The sequence below is a fragment of the Eretmochelys imbricata genome, chromosome 1 (genome assembly GCF_965152235.1).
Source record: "Eretmochelys imbricata isolate rEreImb1 chromosome 1, rEreImb1.hap1, whole genome shotgun sequence".
NCBI lineage: Eukaryota > Metazoa > Chordata > Testudines > Cheloniidae > Eretmochelys > Eretmochelys imbricata.
Window position 1 is genome coordinate 280531580 of NC_135572.1, and position 21376 is coordinate 280552955.

Below are 21376 nucleotides of genomic sequence, written 5' to 3' on the forward strand. Positions count from 1 at the left end.
CTTATCAAGCCTTCCCCAGGAAAGAGGGTGTAGGGCTTGGGGGGATATTTTGGGAGAAGACGGCTCCAAGTGGTCTCTTTCCCTGTTCTTTCTTTAAAACGCTTGGTGGTGCAGCATGCAGTTCAAGGACAAGGCAAAGTTTGTACCTTGGGGAAGTTTTAACCTAAGCTGGTAAGAATAAGCTTAGGGGGTCTTTCATGCAGGTCCCCACATCTGTACCCTAGAGTTCAGAGTGGGGAAGGAACCTTGACACCTTGAAAAATCATGTTCTCTCTTGCTAGAACTTTGCAGATTAAAACTCTGAAGATTCCATCTGCACTGGACATGCTCTGGTCCAGGGCTCAGCATGACATTTCTTTACAGCTCTGGGCTTTTGTGGGTTGGGGCTGAGTCTGGGCACCAGAACAGAGAGCAGGGAACTTCTGCCTCAGGTGAATGTATGCAAGGACAAAGTAAATCTGTTCAGTCAACTACAAATCCCACGTTTAACTTTGTTGTCAAACATCTTTGCTCGCTGGAGTGTTAAGTGGAAGCTTTGGAGAAGAGAAAAATATAAAATGAGTTCAAACACACTTTGACTGGGATAATTGGCATATTGTATAATGCAGTTTGTTTTGCCCATCCTCTCTCTGTATTTGGGCTTTAATACCTTTGCACAGTGTTGTCTTCGGTGGTGGTCGAAAATGGACATAATCGGAGACTTCTCTTTTTACAGCATAAAGCTTCACTCTGAGCTTTGCCAAGTGAATACATTTAGTTTTCACATGAAATGAGGCCAAATCCTGAAAAGCAAATTAAGCAGCCTTTTTTTTTTTTTTTTTTTTTTTTTTTTTTTTTACTTTACAGCTGTTTGATAGAGGTTCCTGCCATCTTTTAGCAACAGATTAAGGAGCGGATTAGCAATGAGTACATGGAGGATGTCTGCAGTTCCACATGCACATAGTCCATTGACAGCTGGCTGGTTAAACTTTTACTGTTATTGTGGTATATTTAACATTATGTAGATGGCTACTTAGGGAGCTGTTCCCTCAGTTGTACTGTTATTTGTTAGTTGTAAGATTTAGACATAAACCTTTAATTATGTCTAGCATCTTTTGAGAAAGTAATTTCTGGTCTCTCCTATTGCACCCAACTTCTTGGGGTGCTGGTGTGGGTGTGAGCAGGATACCCTTTAATATGGCTTTAAATGATCGCAGCAATGTTATTTAACATCTATTAGAAAAGATTGCTCCCCTATGCCCAGTTTGTTTTCTTTGGACAGCTGTTGTGTAAGGGAGGCAAATAATTTCAGAAACTTTTTTACAAGGTTAGATGTAGTGGGTCAAACCTTCGGCTGGTATAAACCAATGCAGGTCAATAACAGGTGAGGATCTGGCTCAGAAACATTATTTAGAGATTAATTGCAGTCCTTTTTTAACATATAAGCACCTTTCAGAGTATTCAAGTGAGGCTTCTTTAGTTGTTTTCCAAAAACTGCATTCAGATAATGTCTGAATAATAGGAATAGCCAGAAATAACTAGCTGTATATTAAATGTAAAGAGAGATTGGAGTTAAAATTTGCAAAAGGGCCCACGCGATTTAGGAGCCTGAGTCCATTTTCAAAAGTCACTTATTCACTCTAGTGCCTAAGTCTCGCTCTAAATCAATGGGACTTCAGCTTCTAATCACTTGGGTGCTTTGGAAAATTTTACCCTGGGTATTTTTTTACATATAGTTTGGAAATGCAGGAAAAACTGCAAAATTATGGTTCAACATAATTCAGTATATTCTATATTTGCTGGATACTTGTGGTTTCTTTTATCCAGATGTTTCCTTATTAAACAATTAGGAAGAAGTTATGTTAAACAGCCATCAAAGAAAACTTATGGAAGCAGCAGGGTGAGTAGCAAAAACATGCATAATATGACTACTGAACAAAGGAATCTGCACCTTCAGTGTCAGAATGGATTGCATATGAACATAAGTATTCATTAGAGCACATTACTTACAAACTCAGAAGTAATTCAGAGAAGATTTGGGACCCATATCTGAGGTTAAATTTGATATCCATTTTTAAATGTTATAATAGTCATTATAATGTAGTTTTTTGTAGATTTGTTATTAGTCACCTCCGTGTGTGTGTGTTTGTGTATATATATATATATTTATATACATATATATGTACACACAACATACTGTGTTGTATATGCTTTTATATACAGGATGTTGTGGAGGTGTACATTTTAGGTATTTAAAACTATAAAAATATATTTGCATGAAAGATACTGAACTATTAACATTAATGGACCCCCTGCGCCTGCCCCCTCACCGAATTCAAATAAACTATTTAAGATTCCAAATATCTAGTGAAATGCGTAGCTAGCCTCAAAAGATTTACCTTTCATCTAAAACTAAGGGTACATCTACAGTACGAAATTATTTCGAAATTATTCTGTTCGAATTTTCGGAAGTTATTTTATACATTCAGTCTTCTGTGTCCCCACTAAAGCGCATGAATTCGGCGGAGTGCGTCCAGAGTACCAAGGCTAGCATCGAATGTCAGAGCGGTGCACTGTAGGTAGCTATCCCACAGTTCCCGCAGTCCCCGCCGCCCATTGGAATTCTGGGTTAAGCTCCCAGTGCATGATGGGCAAAAACATTCTCATGGGTGTTTCTAGGTGTGTGTCGTCAGTCACTCCTCCCTTCGTGAAAGCTACGGCAGACAATCGTTTCACGCCTTTTTGGCATGCAGACACCATACTGCTTTCAGCAGACGGTGCACCGCTGCTCTCCTGCTACTATGAATCCACCTGTCATTTCCTCTCATCTTCCTATGTAATCTCTACTATCTACTCTTTCTCTTCCTCATCAAACGCTTCCGCTGCCTACTTTACTCGGCCATCGAGAACTGAGCAGCGCAGCTTCCGCCACCAACCCTGCTCTCCCGCTATTGCTGCGCTTCCAAGCTTCTCCATGTTGCCTGTCCTGGGCTCCTGCCTCTGTGAAAGCTACAGAAGACAACCATTTCCTGCCTTTTTTCAGCTACCATGAACTGAACAGCACCTCTTCCGCTGCCACTCTGCTCTCCTACGTTTCGCGCCCTTTTTCCAGGATTACTTGTGCAGATGTCATAGCAATGGAGCCCGATCAGATCTCCACTGCAGTTTTGACCACTGTAAATACCTCACACATTATACAGCAGTATGTGCAGTACCTGCAAAACTGGGCGAGGAAGCGACAACAGCATGATTACGATAGTGATGAGGACATGGACGCAGACGTTCCTAGAAGTATGGCATGTGGCAATTGGGAGATCATGGTGCTGTTGGGCCAGGTTCATGCTGTGGAATGCCGATTCTGGGCCTGGGAAACAAGCACAGACTGGTGGGACTGCATAGTGTTGAAGGTATGGGATGATTCCCAATGTCTGAGAAACTTTCGTATGCATAGGGCCACTTTCATGGAACTTTGTGACTTGCTGTCCCCTGCCCTGAAGTGCAAAGACACCAAAATGAGAGCAGCCCTTACAGTTGAGAAGTGAGTAGCCATAGCCCTGTGGAAGCTTGCAACGCCCAACAGCTACCGGTCAGTCGGGAATCAGTTTGGAGTGGGCAAATCTACTGTGGGGGCTGCTGTGCTGCAAGTAGCCAACACAATCATTGACCAGCTGCTATCAAGGATAGTGGCTTTGGAAATGTGCAGACCATTGTGGATGGCTTTAATGCGCTGGGGTTTCCTAACTGCGGCGGGGCGATAGATGGAATGCAGAACACCGGCACGGCAAGTACATAAACTTTGGGGTACTTTTCCATGGAGCTGCAAGCACTGGTGGATCACAAGAGACTTTTCACCAACATCAACATGGGATGGCCAGGAAAGGTGCATGACGCTCGCATCTTCATGAACTCTGGTCTGTTTGAACAGCTGCAGGAAGGAACTTACTTCTCAGACCAGAAAATTACTGTTGGGGATGTTGAAATGCCTATAGTTATCCTTGGGGACCCAGCCTTCCCCTTAATGCCATGACTCATGAAGCTGTACACAGGCACCCTGGACAGTAGTAAGGAGCAGTTCAACTATAAGCTGAGCAAGTGCAGAATGGTGGCAGAATGTGCTTTTGGATGTTTGAAAGTGCGCTGGTGCAGTTTACTGACTCGGTTAGATCTCAGCACAACCAATATTCCAGTTGTAATTGCTGCTTGTTGTGTGCTCCACAATATCTGTGAGAGTAAGGGGGAGACATTTATGGCGGGGTGGCAGGTTGAGGCAACTCACCTGGAGGCCAGTTTCACATAGCCAGACAACAGGGCAATTTGAAGAGCGCAGCAGGGCACACTGCACATCACAGAAGCTTTGAAAGCCAGTTTCATGACTGGCCAGGGTAAAGTGTGACAGTTGTGTTTGTTTCTCTTGAAGTTACCTGCCCCCTATATATATATATATATATATGGAAATAAAGTCACAATTGTTTAAAAACCGTTCTTTATTATTTGTTGCACAAAACATTGAGAGAAATCATAAGGTAGACAGGGGAATGGGGGTATTGGGTTAGAGTGGAGGAGGAGGAGGAGGGAAGGACAAGTCCAGAAACCAAATAAAAATTTCTGATATGCCAGCTTTCTGCTGCTTGTGCAATCCTCTGAGGTTGACTGTGTGGGTCACAGTAGCCTTCTCGCCCCCACCCCCTGTGTTCTCGGGCATCTGGGTGAGGAGGCTATGGAACTTGGGGAGGAGGGAGGGTGGCTATACAGGGGCTGCAGTGGCAGTCTGTGGTCTTGCTGCCTTTCCCGCATTAGATCCACCATACAGTGCAGCATGTCAGTTTACTCCCTCATGAGCTTGACCATAGCATCCTGCCTGCTTTCATCGTGTGCGTCCCTCCTCTCTTCGTATTCATGTAACGCTTTACGCAACTCTGCAATTGTTTGCCTCCACGCATTCAACTGGGCCCCATCAGTGCGGGAGGACTGCATAAGCTCAGCAAACATGTCGTCCCGAGTTAGTTTTTTCCACCTTCTAATCTGGACCAGTTTCTGGGACGGAGTAGATAGGGGCTGCGTTGAAACATTTGCACCTGTGGGAGGAGAAAAAGGGAGGGTAGTATTTTAAAAGATACATTTTAGAGAACAAAGGAGACGCTCTTTCTCAGTGAAACAGGCTATTCATAGTACACAGCACATGTTCTTTCTATACAAGGTCTCATTTTGCCTTATACTGAAGTGCCTGTCACCTTGGTGTGAGTAAGCCATCACATGCGGCCGGGCAACAGCTTGCAGGCAGCCATGGTAAGCCCTAGGGGCATGTGGGGTTCTGCTTCTTCTGCAGTCATTTCAATGCTTTCAAACTGTTAGGCCCCCTTTTCCATAGCAAGCAATGCCTGGTGGCTTTGCAATATAAAAGGAGGATCTGCGGGCTCTCTGGGAAGATCAATTCACACAACACCTTCCCCCCTCAACACACACACCGCATGGCTCCGATGAGGCTGTGAGCAGGGATGAGCCCTTTAAACTGAACGCGAACAGCCCAGCGCTGCTGGGTTTCTCCCCACCCCCCACCACGTGGCTTTGATCAAGCTCTCACTCACCAGAAGTGCCTTCTCCAGGGTCATGGTCCAGGAGCGTGCCTTGGGAGTGAGGGAAGGCTATTGGCTCCAGTGTTAAGAATAGTTCCTGGCTAGAGGGGAAAACAGATTCCCCACTTGCCTCCTGTGCACTGTCCTCCTCCTCCTCCTCCTCGTCTTCGTCCTCCAATAACTCATCCTCCTCGCTCCGTGCAACTCCCCCCATGCAGGTGTCCAAGGACAGTGGTGGGGTAGTGGTGGCGTCACCCCCCATAATTGCATGCAGCTCACAGTAGAAGTGGCATGTATTGGGCTGTGACCCAGAGCACTCATTTGCCTCCCTGGCTTTTTGGTACGCTTGCCTGAGCTCCTTGATTTTTGTATGACACTGTTCTGTGTCCCTGGAGTAGCCTCTTTCCGTCATGGCCCTGGAGACTTTAGTGTACTTATTTGCGTTTCTTTTTTTGGAACGTATTTCTGCCATAACAGATTCATCTCCCCAGCATGCGATGAGATCCATTGCCTCCCATTCGGACCATGCTGGAGCTCGTCTGCGAATCCTGGACTGCGTGGTCTCTTGTGATAGTGGACTCTGCATGGTCACCTGTGATGGTGGACTGTGCTGATGGTTACCTGTGCTGATGGGGACCAAACAGGAAATTCAAAAGTTCCCAGGGCTTTTACTGCCTACCTGGCTAGTGCATCGGAGTTGAGAGTGTTGTCCAGAGCAGTCACAAGGGAGCATTCTGGGATAGCTCCCGGAGGCCAATAACGTTGAATTGCGTCCACAGTACCTGTAATCTGGAACTGTGATCTCGATTTTAGCGCTACTCCACTTGCCGAGGTGGAGTACAGAAATCGGACTAAAGAGCCCTTTAAATCGAAAAAACTGGTTTGGTCATATAGATGGAATCAGTTTTATTTCAAAGTAACTCGGATAATTCTGAAATAACCGCGTACTGTAGACCAGGCCTAAATGTCTGAAATCAGTTCCCTGTATACTTGTAAACTAGGCCCAGCACTCGTGGGATCATGTTTCTTCCACAAGAATTTACCAAGTCAGCTTTTGCTGGTGAAAATTAGATCTTGGGAAAGGCCTGCGGCTCTGTATGGGTGAAGAAGGCCACCGGTACAGAGCAGCTTTCAGGGCGAGGGCCCCAGATCTGAGTGAAGGGTTCTTGTTCTGTCTTGCAAGAACTGATGACATAACAGTCTCTTGCAGAAGAAACTCCGACTCTTCAATACAGACCCTGGTTTATGAGGAAACTAATTTAAAATGTTTCATGATAGAAATGGTCATGCTTGTAATTTGTCAGCACTTCCCACATTTTTGTTAGATATTTGGAATTTTAAACGGTCACTGGCAATTATTTAGAAAGCATCTCAGCTTTCCATTAGCAGCAATTCTGACCCCTATTTGGCTGTCAATCCTTCCGTTTCACCACCACCCCACCCTGAATCAGGAAGAGTGCCTGATTGGCTGGCACTTGGGGTCAGAGTTAGAAGGGCTCAACACCTGCATTTAGGGCCAGATTCCCAAAACAGCTCATCACTCAATAAAGTGAGCTCTTTTAAAAACCCAGCCCCTTATTTTGGTGCATAAAGTACTCCTGGGGGAATTCTGCACCAAAAAATTCTGTGCACAATATTTTAAAATTCTGCATATTTTATTTGTCAAAATAATGCAATATAATCATGCTGGTTCAATTATTTTGGTAATTTATTTAAACTACAATACAATGGATAGAGAATGGGAGTTGGGATCGTAGGATGAAATCCTCAAACCACATCTGTCTAATAGTAATGTAGCTAGGTTTGACCCTTTATTTCTAGATATTAGTCAACAAATATATGCAGCCATATGCTCAGTGTTACATCATAGGCAACTGAAGAGCAAGTGAGGGCTGGGGAATCAAACTCAAAATTTATATTGGCTACTGACCATCTCCAGAAAGGTCAGTAGCAAACAGTTCATGGAGAAGATTTTGATAAGAAATTTTTTCAGTCAAAAAATTTAGACCAGTTGTAATCACTAAAGCACCATAAGCATTTATAGGGCCATACTGTCCTTTACACCTCTCTGGCCATGTAAAGGAGCCTTAAAACTTTTACACCTGTTTTATACTCCTGGGGGAATTCACAAAGACAATGGGAACAATTCATTAAGCAGGCAGGCTGCTACATTCTGCTCTGCCTGAGGGGGCAGCCTGCACCATACCTACCTCCTTAGATACACCCTGAAGCCCTGCCCCTCCATGCTGATCATGCTGCAATAGTTAGCAAGAAGGACAGTGTCTCTCTCTCTCTGTCACTCACAACTCCTCACACCTTCACACACTCCCAGTGGAGATTTATGTCTCTATTGGCTGCTCCAGGCGCCTGAACCAACCTGCCTGTGCTGCCAGGGAGGGTCACATGACTACTCTTATGGCTTCCCTTTGCTGCTCTGTCAGAAGTCATTTTTCTGCGGGGAAGCAAAGAAATGTGTGGGGGACATGAACTCTGTGCATGCACAGTGATGCAGCATTCCCCCAGGAGTAATAAATGGGAGCTGAGATCTTTTGAAAATCTGGCCCCAATTGTGCATACTGAGCTCTTTCAAATATCTGTCTCTGTGTCAGTCACAGTGCTGCCATTTGGTGTTTAGTTACAACTGTGCTGTACATAGTTGTCCTGGGTTTGAAATGTCTGCTCTGCATAACCTGAATCAGGCAGATCATTTCTTTTTTTTTTAATTAAAATGAGGTCTCTTCAAGACTGAGAGGCAGGCTGGGCCACTGAGCAGCAGAAAACTGAGACTCCTGAATGTTTACACAATGATGGAAAAATCCATGTATACTGGTGCAAATAGCATGTTACCAAAACCAGATATCTGGCCCATAGTGTGCAGTGACTGCTATAAAATTTGTCACTTGAGTTACAGAACCTTACACCTAAACATACTAGAATTTATAATCAACCTTAAAATAATGGTTTTCATGCACAGGGACCAGTAAAACTTCTTTTGGTTCCCTTTGCCTGAGTAGGCTTCTTAATTTATCCTCCCCAGGATTGGGGCCAATGGTGAAAAGCTGCCTAAATGACAACCTGAGGATATGGAGTTCTGTTTATCCACAGGCCTGATGGACACCTCTAACTTGACCTCCAGAACTAGCCCACGTAGGGAGCAGAATAAAGGATTGCAGGTTAAGAGTTTAGAAACCCAATCCCCGCCATTACAAAAAGCCTAAGAGCCCATTTACTCAGGCAAAACTGCTGTGTGTGGGGATGTTGTCATAACCCAATATGGTCTTGTCTATGTAAATAGAATTATTTTCTAGCACAGTTGGGTCCCATCCCCCGCATCACCATAGAGTTGTGTTTGTACAAGTGTTCTAAATCTCTGCATATATTCAGTCTACTGCGGCAAGCTCAGGGCAATGTTCCCACAACCTATTAATGGAAGGGTGGAGAAGACAGGGTGAAATCCTGGTTCCAGTGAAGTCAATGGGAGTTTTGCCACTGACTTCACTAGGGCCAGCACTTAACTCTCCAGTCTTTTCTTGGCTTGTAGTTGGCTCTTATCTTTCCCTGACTGTGAATGGATTAATATGTCTAGCAATAGCCATTTGCTCTCTCCCTCTCTTTTTAAAAATAGTGAGGGGGAGGGCCCGCTGCCACTGAAATCTCATCTAGAGTGTGCAGGTGATCATCAGCCCCCAGAAAAGAGAATTTCACGGCTGGTACTTCTTGGCTATAGGTTGGTTCCCAGCACTACGTTACATTTTGGTTATTGGTTTGGTTATTTGTTAGATGCTCTTTTTTTAACATAGGTTCAAAAGACAGATTTGAAAGATCTCAACTGGAGGGAAAATATGGAGAAGTCTTTGGCTAAAGGGGTGTGAAAATTCTCTCTTCCTATTGGATGCCTCTGCCTCCATTTGCACATTGAAAAGGATCAGTCACAATCTGGTCTGTACTTATGGAACAGGTCCACAAAATAGAATTGGCAGATGAGAAATTGTCATGTGGTTGTCTCTATATATGCACGTATACACACACTGGGTGAAATCCCAGCCCCACTGAAGTCTATGGGAGTTTTATCATTGACTTCAGCAGAGCCAGGATTTCACCCGCTGTCTGTATACACACATACTGTGTACGCACTAGTATAGCCTATCAAATAGGAAAGCATCCTCCTGTATTTCATGTTTTCCACTCAAGTCCTGATTTCACATATCCTATTTACCTTGGGCTAAGAAATAGGTTAACTGATGGACATAATTTTTGTCTTAAATATACGTTTCTTGCTTTAGAGGATTTAAGTCAGACCCTTATATAGCATCGTTTCTTGTGGTTTAATGGAGTAAAAAAACCCTTCTTGCTTCTGAGTTCTGCAATAACAATCACATTCTCAGGAAGAGGAAATGAGCAGTGTAGTACACACTGTATCTTTTAAACATTAACCATTGTTAAGAGCATGTTGCTGCAGACAGAGTGGCAGCAGGGCAGGAGGGTGGGAAGCAGGTGTTACCTGCAGGGAGCACAAGGCTAGCAAAAACAGTTTAGTAATTCAGATAAATTACCCACCCTGACTCTACCCTCTACCAAATGGAAAGACTTTTTAATACCACTAATTGCCAGTATGGGAAAGCTTAACAAATGCCTGAGGGAAATGGACAGTTAAATTTCTCATCTTTGGCCTCTTATTGGAAAAGACCTTGATCTCCTTCTTTCAGTCTCCATAGGATTACATTTCACACCTAATACTATAGTCTGAGATAACTTGGCTTCCCGATGCCCTGCTATGGATGAGTTCTTTGCATTACAAAGAAATCAAAACTCTCTCCCTTCTTGCTAATCCTTCTTTGTCCTTAACCTAGCCCGTTCTCCATCTCTTCTACCTCAGAAAGTGAATGGCTTCACTGCAGAGTGAGCTCAGACTTGCCTATCCCAGGTGGAGCATCTCCATTGGAAAGCCCTCCTCACACCACACCCATGTGGCTATGGCTAGGCTAGTGCTGTATCAGACTTGGGTGGGATACCCCAAAGTTACATTTGCCAAGAGTGAGGCTGAATGTAGGTGAAGTTGACCAAGAGGAACTTTATTAAACCCTATGCACTGCTCTGTCCATGTGGCTCTGTTTTTTCTAGCATAACTCCACCCATTTCTTTTTCCTCTGGTGTCCCATCAATATCAGTGACTCCAGAGAACATGGGCCTTCTGAGTCCACTTCTACTGATCATGATACATCTGTCCTATTTTATAAACATGTTAATATAAATATTAAAACCAAATAATTGGCACCCAGACATCAAGCCATTGTCCTTTCACCCTGAGGTAGCTAGCATGTAGCTGAGCTGGAGTCTCATCTTTATGACAGACTCAGATGGCTACATAGTCTTTGAGATAGTCTGGGCTCCTCAACTGGCAACCACACTAGGAGCGACCTTTCTCTGTCTCACTCTCATGTGTCTCCAAGTCCAGCAAACTATCTCTGTGGAGTCTCCTCCCGCCCTTGTGGGGTCAGCCTCCGGACGGTTCACTGCCTCTCTGTCTGGAACGATCTCTGTATCTCCATAGGCTCTCTCTGGGTGTGGTGTCTGCTGCCTCCTGTTCCCTTGGATCACTTGTCTCTCTGGCAAAGTCACCTTATATGACCTGGGTACCACTGCACCCGTCACGACTCCTTTATTCCACCCTTCTGGTGTCTTTCTCTAATGGCTAGATCATGCCAGTCTCCGGGGCTGGTAGGTCATGGGCAGATCTGTCATATTCTAGTGCCTGCTTTCTCAGATTGTTGGCCATCTTCTCTCGGCAGCACCTCCATCCTGCTGGCTGCAAGAGGTCTTTCCTCACTGGTAGCAGGCTTTTGGTCCTTTGTTCCACCAGTGCCTGCGCTGGATGTTTTGGCAACCCTGTAATGAGGTATTCCTGTGTGCCAAAAATGCTAACAACGCTAAGTCATAAAAAACATCCTTGCGTAACAGTCTCTTAGCTGCTTTCACAGCTGATTCCACTTTACCATTACCCTGGGGGGATCCTGTGGGATGAGGTAGCATGGAGGAGAGACCACTGGAGCAGGCTGGACTGGGAGTGGGGCACGGGCTGGCACTTTCTGCTGCCTGATGGCCATCATGCCAAGCAGCCACTCCATCAACTCCCTATGTTGCTGTTGCTCTCCCCACTGCAGCTGTCAGTCTTACTCCCTCATGGCATGGTCCTGGGTGATGTAGTCCACTACCATCTTCTGCTCCCTCTCCAGTATCTTCTCAGCTGCAGCCTGGCTCTGCCAGTCCTGCTCTGGGGGCTGGTACAACCAGCTAGCAAAGTCTCTGTGTATCTCCTGCAGCAGCTTGTCTCTGGCCTTTTTTTCTTTTCCCCTGAAGGTTCTTGTACCTCTCACTGACAGTCAATGGCATTCTTGAGTGGGGAGGGGGATTCATCCGGACTGGTGTAGATGTCTCAGAAAAACATCATTTGTCCTTTTTGGGGAGGCACTGTCTCTCCTTTAAGTTTCTGCACCACAGACGTAAAAATTTGCAATTTTTCTCTCATTGGCAAGTGGACTCCTCAATTTCTTTGCATTTCCCTGCTCTGTGGCTGTTGTGACCAGTTTCTCCACACCAAAAGTATGGCAAGTGATGATATGTTGTTATATTATATAATCGCTATATGTATATAAAAACCTGAACCTTGCTTGTTGTGGGTTGGGTAGTGAGAAAAAGCACCAGAAAAATATATAGGCTTCCTTGCATTTGTGGGCATGTACTAATGCTCCCTGCTTTGCATGCATGCAACACTGCATGCCTCAATACGACACTGCTTGCATGTTTAATTCCCCCCACCCCTTTGGAATCCATCTTAGATCACAGGTGACTGGGTAAGAGGGAGGGGAGGATGGGGAAACAGCAGTTCTTCAACCCTCAACTGAAGCTTTGCAGGCAACGCCCAGCCCACAGCATGCGTGATTGAGACTGGTCATAACCAGCCAAAGCCCCGCCCTCTTATTTTGTAATACCTCCCATAGCAATCACAGACAAGCATAATTGCTTCTTGCCTAGCTGCAGTGATGCTGGTTCCTCTGCCTGTTCCTCTTGGGTCTGTTCCCCCATCACATTCCTAAAGATATCCTGGGTGTCCAGCAAGAGAAACTCGTGGGTGTGCCTCAAAGCAGTTGAAGGGGTGGAAGGTACTCATCAGCTCTATGTCCTCTCTTCCCTTTGCCGCCAGTCCCTGCTGCTCCACTCCCTCTATCCCTTCTTTATTTTCCAATAGCTCATCCAGCAGAAATGATGGGTCTGTACTCAGGGCAGGGCCCATCATCGAATGGGCATGTTTTTGCTGAGCTGGACATGGCATTGTGATCCTTGGTCTTCCTGTATGCAGTCTTTGGGGTTTTGAATTTTCTCTCTACACTGAGGTCCTGTCTGCTGAATCCACTGCCAGCTTCTTGGAGATCTAAAATTGCTGATTTCAGATACATCTGTCCAATTATGGGTCTAATTGACTTCATAACAGAGGTTCACCAGAACCTTGGTGTCAACTCTTGGCCAGCTGGCAGCACTCTGGGAGGAGAACTTCTCAGATGGCATCTTTTCAGATGCCATGGAAGTGCAGCAGAAGTATCACAGGCAAACATGGGGTTTAAACACTAAGCCAGTGTCATTGAATTCCAGTGCAGAGGAAGGGAGGAGGCAGAGAGGGAGAGGATGGTAAAATGCAGCCCAGGGGGAACAGTGGGAAGGCATTAGAGGACTATCAGTACCTAGGCTTGAATAGCCTGTGTCCTCTCTGCAAAATAGGTGGATTGCCAGCCTAGAAAGAGGTCAAACCTGGGCCCTAAACCGTGAGCCAAGTATGCTAGCCCATGCTTGAAGCACCTTCAAATCTGGGTGAGAGCTTTTTCTGTGTAGATGAGGGGTTTAAGGGCAACACCTGGGTGAGAGCCTGGGCTAACTCTGCAATAAAGATGTAGCCTAAGTGTTCTTATATGCATTCCTTCCAGTCTTGATGGCCTCCAGCTGATTCGGGTTGAAAGCTGTCTCCCATTTCATGTACCCAGCACCTGTAATTGGAAACTATAATATAGTACATAGCCACTCTCTTACCTAGTGCCTTCTTAGGTCATTCCTCAAGTTGTATGTGTTAGGATGTAAGTACTGACTTTAGCATGTCATTGTTTATGTGAGGGAAACAGGCTCTCACCATAGTATCCCATTGTACTGACTGCTCCCACACAACATGTGAGGTTATGCAGTGCAAGAGTAGAGAGTCATAGGTGCTACTTCCCCGTGGAGAAATGCTGTTCCATTCCCCACTATCACACTTGTTTTGTTCTGTGGGATATTCAAAAACATCCAGTATTGGCCTCACTCTTCTCTCATTGAAGTCAATGGGAACTACAGCAATAGGCCAATGCTGAGCACTTTTGAAAATCCCATGCTCCTTGATATTAAAAAGTCATTGCAGCCGTCACTTTGGATTTCTTTTACAAGAACTAGATGGAAATCACTTTTAATTCCTTACAAAAGAAGCAAGATTGTGGCATTAAGCAGAGGAAATGATGGTCACCCAGGTTAAGTATTTATAAATCTTTATGATTGCAGAGCAGAGCTACATGGCTACATTTACCCTCTTCCACCACTACAGCCAAGAAAACGGCAACAAAATATTTATACCTACTTGAAAATACAAGGGAAAATTACATAGCTTGAAATTCTGCTTGAAGAGATCCGCTTGTAGGATTCTCATTCCTGGCTATTTACGCCTTAGCATGAGACTGCCATAATTCCCCGAGGGTTCGAGCCTGCAGCATTGAAATCAATAGGCACAGGGCCGAACAGCTAGCTCTTAGAGATTCTTGACCCTTGATGGTAGTAATAGCGGAACAGAGCACAAGTCAGATCCCCTTTTAGTTGTTTTGGAATGCCCACTGCTGAGTATAAATGCTGCCCTCCGAGGGTTCCAGTCAGTTCCCTGAACTGAACAGGTGGTGAAGCTCCCAGGAGGAAAACTCAAGATGATCAACACAAGATCAAAAATGTGCCTCAGAGAAAATTAAAAAAAAAAAATACGGAAGCATATCTGCAAAAGGGTAAGCGCCAAACTTTGAGGGGAGGGGTCTGTGTGAGAGGGTGTGAGAATCCAGCCAAATGATCTCATCAGAGAAACAGAATTGCAAGGTAATTAATTTCCCCTTCTCTAAAGTTACCGTCTGTGCAACATTATCTCTCTCCTGGAGAGGTAAAATCTCAAGGGATGTCCTCAAAGAAAACTGAGTGTGGAGCTGCAATGAGCAAAAATAACAAGGCCAGTACCCACTGTGTGAAGAGGGAAGGTTTGTTTATATATGGCTGTTGTTGAGTGAGGAGATCTAAAAGATAGGAGAAAACAGTCAGAAGAATGTCTGAAGTACTATAAAGAGTCTGGTTCTATGGCTATGTCTTTACTGCCGAATTAAAGTGAGTTTTTACATGGAGATTGCTAACTCGAGTTATGTATCTCACTGTAAAAAGCCTTGCAGAGACAAGGCTCAGGAATTTATCAATGTGGCTACAATAGTTAACCCCCACCTGAAGTTAAATTTGACTGTATTAGGGTAAAAGCTTTAATGCCTTGTCTCCACTAGGATTTTACAAAGTGAAATCGCTAACTTGAGCTAGCCATCTCCCTGTAAAAACACATCTTTTTGGTCAGTCAAATGTAGCCTGTGTCTGGAAGTCTGCACCCACAGACCATGGAACTGGCCAAGGGACTGACTGATAATGGCCTCAGCATGCATCAGGTGCGTCAACTGTTAAAATAAAGTGGCACAAACTAAAATGTAACTACTTCAGACCTATGACTGAGCTATGGAAAAGAATAATAGGAAATTTCAAACATTCGAGCAAGTCCCTGAACTATTCATTTGCAAGCTTAAAATTAATGTTATCCTCTGCTACATGCTACATTTCAAAAGCTGCTCTTCCTGCTCTGCACCTTTGATAAATCTGTAATATGAATAGAGACCTGCCAGGTTTCACTTATTTTGCATTCATTTTAAGGCAGTATTTAAAGCAGCCCTCACTTATGAAAAAGTCTTTTGCTTTGTTTTTTCAATGAGGCATTTAAAATCTCACACACACTGATTCTCAAGTTCTTTTTTTTTAAATGAGGCTGTCATGGTTCTGACAGCTCTGTATACAGCTTAGAATTTTCTTCCACCAGTGTGAAAGGATAGGATGATGATAAGCAGCAAAAACAAAACATCTTGTAGTGGAATAAAATTCCTAAGGTTCTTCCATCAAACATCCCTTCTTGCCCCTTCCCCAAAATAGCTTATATTTTTAGATTAATCTCTAATTTAGAGGAAGAATAATACCTAGCTCTTATAAAGCACTTTTCATTAGTAGATCTCAGAGCTTTACAAAGCAGGTCAGTGTCATTATTGCTATTTTGGAGATGAAGAAACTGAGGCACGGAGAGGCAGTGACTTGCACAGTATCACCCAATGGGTCAGTAGCAGAGCAGAGAATAGAACCCAGGACTCCTGAGTCCCAGTCCAATGTCCCACACTGCCAAACCAAATGTGTGCACCTAGAGTTTTTATGGGGAGAAATTCCAATAATTACATAAACAACCCTAAACAAAATGGATGGTATCATTATCCAGCTTAATCTGCTAGGAGGTGTAGAGTTAACTCACAAGTGTTTAGAAATTTCATTTTATTTCTTCCTGTTGGAAGGAGATTTTTCTGTTCATCACAACTATTATTGGGTGGTATAGAACAAAAAAGTCAGAAATGGGCAATAATTCTGAAACTAAAGGTGAGGAGCAGCAGAGATACTGAAAGGTGAATGGGGAGAGTGAGGGGAAGCAGGACAGTGGCATTAGCATGAGACAGATTTAGGAGCTGCAGGTGAATGGGGTGCATGGGGATATGGAGCAGGAGGGAGGCTGAGGGAGATGTAGGGGGCAGAAGGGAGGCTGGGGAGGAGCAGAAGGCAGTGATGGGGATGGGAGACGGAGAGGATGGAATAGCAGCTCCCCCAGCTAGTGTTGGTGAAGGGGAGACCCCTCAGAGCAGCCAGTGGAATTCAGTATTGCCAACTCTCATGAATTAATTGTGAGTCACAGAAATTTGGTATCTGCAGGAGGAGCTGTCACAAGGACATGATGCACTCCTCTGAGCTCACCGTTTTCAGGGCTGGGCATGCAGGCAAAGCTCTGTGCAAGAGCCTTGGGGCTAAGGACGCAGACTAAGCTAAACAGGGAAGACTTGGTATAAAATGTCACTTGCTAGGTGAACTCGAGGGCCGTGGACAGAGGCAGCTAACAGGAGAGTTTCAGAGAGAGTTTGGAGCAGGAGTGTGAGAAGCTTTCCTTCCAGGATCAGTACTATGTGTGATACCAAGATGGCCAGTGATGGAATCGTGGTGACCTGCAAAAAACATGCCATGTTCTCTCCCTGAAGCCAGATGGGATTTCCTTTTCATGAAATGCAAGTTGGGAGATGTGTTGGAGGAAAAGATTCTTGGATTGGAGGGGCAAATTATGCCACTGAGATCAGAGAAGCTGATTTGTTCCTAGACAACCAGGTTCAGGTTCAAAGAAATATGGAGCTGGCCACCAAGAAGTCAGAGAGAAAGGAAGTCAGAGAGGAGGCTTGGCAGATTGTAACCACCAGAGGCAAGAGGTCACGGTGGCATTCTGCACAGCTGGACACAGATGAAGATAGGCAGGCTGTGACTACCAGAGAGAAGAGAACTGAGAAGAATTCCACACAGCTAGAAGTTCCAAATCAATACCAGGCCCTTGACATGGAAACTACGGAAGATGCATCTCAAGATCCAGCAGATCCAAGGGAACAGAGAGATGAATGGAACACACATGTGGATGGCAGCTCTGCCCAACCTGTAAGAAAATCAACCTTGCCGCTAAAGAGTTTTCCAACTGTCCAAGGAAGACAAGTGATCCTTGTTGGAGATTTACTACTCAGAAGACTTGAAAGAACATTCTGCAAGGACAGGCAGACAACAGGACAGTGTGCTCCCTTCCCAGAGTCAAGGCATGAGATATCACTCTAAGATTCTGAAGCTGACTGGCAAGGATCTATTGGTGATGGTTTACATTGGCCCTAATGACACTGAGTTGTGGGAGATCTTGAAGATAATAGATGACTTTAAGGAACTCTGAAGCAGTAAAGGCTGCTATAAAAAATGTATCTATCTGTATATATAGATAATGGGAAGTTATTAGTAATGAATATAAATCAGAAGTTAGTTATTGTAGAAAATAGAAAAGGGAAGCAAAGGGACACAAAGAGAAATGTACGGCCAGCAGAGTTAAGGACAATAAGGAGGAGTTTTTTAAATATAATAGGGAAAAAAAGATTCCTGAGAATTGTATTGGTCCATTAATAGATGAAAATGGTAGAATTATCAATAATAATGCAGAAAAGACAGAAGTATTCAGTAAATAACTTCTGTATTGGGAGAAAAAACAGATGATATAGACTCATCATGTGGTGATGATCGCACTCTGTCCACTCCACTAATAACTCTGGAAGAGGTTAAATAGAAGCTACTAAAGCTAGACATTTTTAAAGCAGTAGATCGAGATAACTTGGAAGTAAGAGTTTTAAAAGAGCAGACTGAGGAGCTGACTGGAGCATTAATGTTGATTTTCAATAAGCCTTGGAGCACTGGGGAAGTTCCAGAAGAATGGAAGACAGCTAATGTTTTCCAATTTTTAAAATGGGTAAACGGGATGACCCAGGTAATTATAGGCCTGTCAGCCTGACATCAATCCCAGGCAAGATAATGGATCAGCTGATATGGGACTCAATTAATAAAGAATTAAAGGAAGGTAATGTAATTAATGCAAATCAACCTGGGTTTAAGGAAAATACATCCTGTCAAACTAACTTAATATCTTTTATTTTTATGTGGTTACAGGTTTGGTTGATAAAGGTAATAATGTTGATGTAATATACTTAGACTTCTGTAAAGCATTCAAGTTGGTATCGCAGAACATTTTGATTAAAAAACTAGACAAATTCAGACTGGAAATAAGGCATACATTTTAATGATGAGAGTAAATAACAATTGGAGCAACTGTTAAAGGGTTGGAGTGGATTCTCCATCACTGACCATTTTAAAATTAAGATTGGACGTTTTTCTAAAAGATCTGCTCTTGAAATTATTTTGGGGAAGTTCTATGTGTTATACAGGACATCAGATTAGATGATCACAGTGGTCTTGTCAGGTCTTGGAATCTATGCAACTATGAATCTGTCCTGACACCGAGTCCTGCCTTCATGTATGGCCCTGTAGCAGAGAGAGGGACATGGGTCAGAGGAAGGAAGGGAGTCATGGAAGTGGTGCTGCTGGGTCCCAGATAGATTAGTCCCAGGGCAGCAGGAGGCAGAGAAGTGCTTCTGCTAGGTCCAGACAGTAATAGGAAATGGACAGCAGTTCCCCTGTCTTGGGGGAGCGGGGAAGAGAGGTTAAATGGAGTCTCCAGCTGAGCAGCCAGGGAGAGGCAATCATTTTGTGTGTATTAAAAGTTGACTTTTCAATCTTTTTATCACACACACATTGGCAGAGGAATATAGAGGAGTCAAGAAGTAGAAAAAAACAGACTAAAAACTTTTTTTTTTTTAAACAAACGTTACTTTTTGGGCCAATCTCACGGCTTTTGAGGGTTTGACTTGAAATTTTTGCTCTCTTGAGGTTGGCAATACTGTGTTTGTCAACCCTCTAGTGATTGATCAATACACAGAGGAGGGTGGGGAGTAACTGTATTTTTCATTTTCTGAAGCACATGCTGCTCAAAAACACCTTCCAATAAATTTGAATCTCCCTAAAAAGCAGCATGGTGCCTGGTGACACAAAAACAATTTGATGTGATTGGGAGTAGTGACTGAGGGCCTGTAAGAGTTTAACAGAGGGGCATCTCTATAATGATATCTTATCTTATACATAGTGCATAAGGGGTGTATGTATTTGAACAGCTAATCTGATAAATTTGAACTTTATGTTGTCAGACGTTACTGGTGTGGTGCTCTGCTTGTGTTCGGTGATGATAACAGTTGGCTGCGTGCGTGTTCCCTCTGTATGCTGTCCCAGCTCTGTGCAGATAGCTAACACAGCAGACCCCGAGAGAACCCCCAATAACCACAGACTCTAGTAAGGTATGAAGGCACATCGGGCAGGTTTATTGCTCAAACGAAGCACAGTGATAGTTCCCCATAGACTTTACAGGGCATACTACGAATTTGTGCTCCCTGGCAATGGACTCAGCTCAGTCAGTGGTGGGACTTTCCACTGCCCGCTAGGCCGGACAAAGACACCATCCCAGGGATGCATTCTTATACACAGGTACAAACAAGTTACACAACGCTCCTGACGTATTGAGGTGCAACTCCTTTACGTAACTATGCACCACCCTTCTACGTAGTGAGGTGCTGCCTCTCACCTTGTACATGTTGGTTCAAACAAAACAACTCTATCCATCATAACTAGCCTTTTGCCCCTGTCCTTGTTATCTATGTGGACGGTATAGGAATGTTCTTGTACAATTTGTGTACAGTTCTGGTATCCAATACACTTTAGATATATGTTTGTGCAACAGCATATGTTTATGCAACATCAGCCTTTTACTTGCCAGCTTCTGTGAGCAGGGCCTGCCTCTGGGTCACAACTTCACTTTGCTTTATGTGAGCAAAGTCTTGAGCATTACTTTAGCTCAGGCCTTAGGTCTCATACCGGGCCTCTGATACCAGGATTTATGTTTCAGGGCCTCATCTTACTACACTTTACATTTAAAGTGTTTTAATAGATTGAAAACTTGCTGATGTGATAAACTATAATCTCTTTTTTTCTCTTGCTCCCACTTGTTTATAGTAATAGAAAACCACAATATTGATTAGAACTTTCTTTACTTTATAAACTGCTCTTTGTTTTTCACCCCAGTTGATTCTTCCACTGTCCACATTAACACCAGGCCATAAAAAACCCTACCTGAATTAACTGCTGGGCACATATGAATCCTATTTATTTATTTATTTTATTAAATCAGTTTGGAGGGTGTGCTTGTCCCTGAACAGAACAAAAGGACACATGGGGCCTGTGTCCCTAAAGGAACTTGCAATCTAAGGGCCCAATCCTGAAGACCATTACTGACCATAGGTCTTACTATCATGAGTCATCATCGCTGATGTTAAGTGGGTTGTAATGGGAATCTTGGTAATTTCCAGGATTAACCCCTTTGTAGACAAACAAAGAAAATACTAATATTACCCACCACAAAAATCTTGAGTCAGGCCTCAAAAATCATGAGGTGTTTTTTTTTTTTTTTTTTAAATTATACATTTGGGGGTTATTTTCTTTCTCTTCTGATTTAAGAATTTGGGATGTGTTTGCTTCAAACTTTCAAGCTTTTCTCCACAACCATGAAGGCTAGAAATTTACTTTCTTTTTTAGATGACAGCTAAGAAGCTGAGGAAATTCCATGACTTGAGGAGCTGGGTCATTAAGAAAAACACCAAAGATCATGAGACTTATGATAAAATCACAAGAGCTGGGAACGCTGCACTGGATGATCAGTACGTAGAACGTACCAAGTTAATTACAGAGCACTAATAACTCCATCCTAAGGCAATACACTTTTGAGTTAAAAATGTCTTTTAAAGCTTCATTTTGAACTAACTTGAAGTAGCTGGTACCAGAGTAGCAGCCGTATTGGTCTGTATTCGCAAAAAGAAAAGAAGGACTTGTGGCACCTTAGAGACTAACCAATTTATTTGAGCATAAGCTTTTGCGAGCTACAGTTCACTTCATCGGATGCAAAAAGTGAAAAATACAGTCAGGAG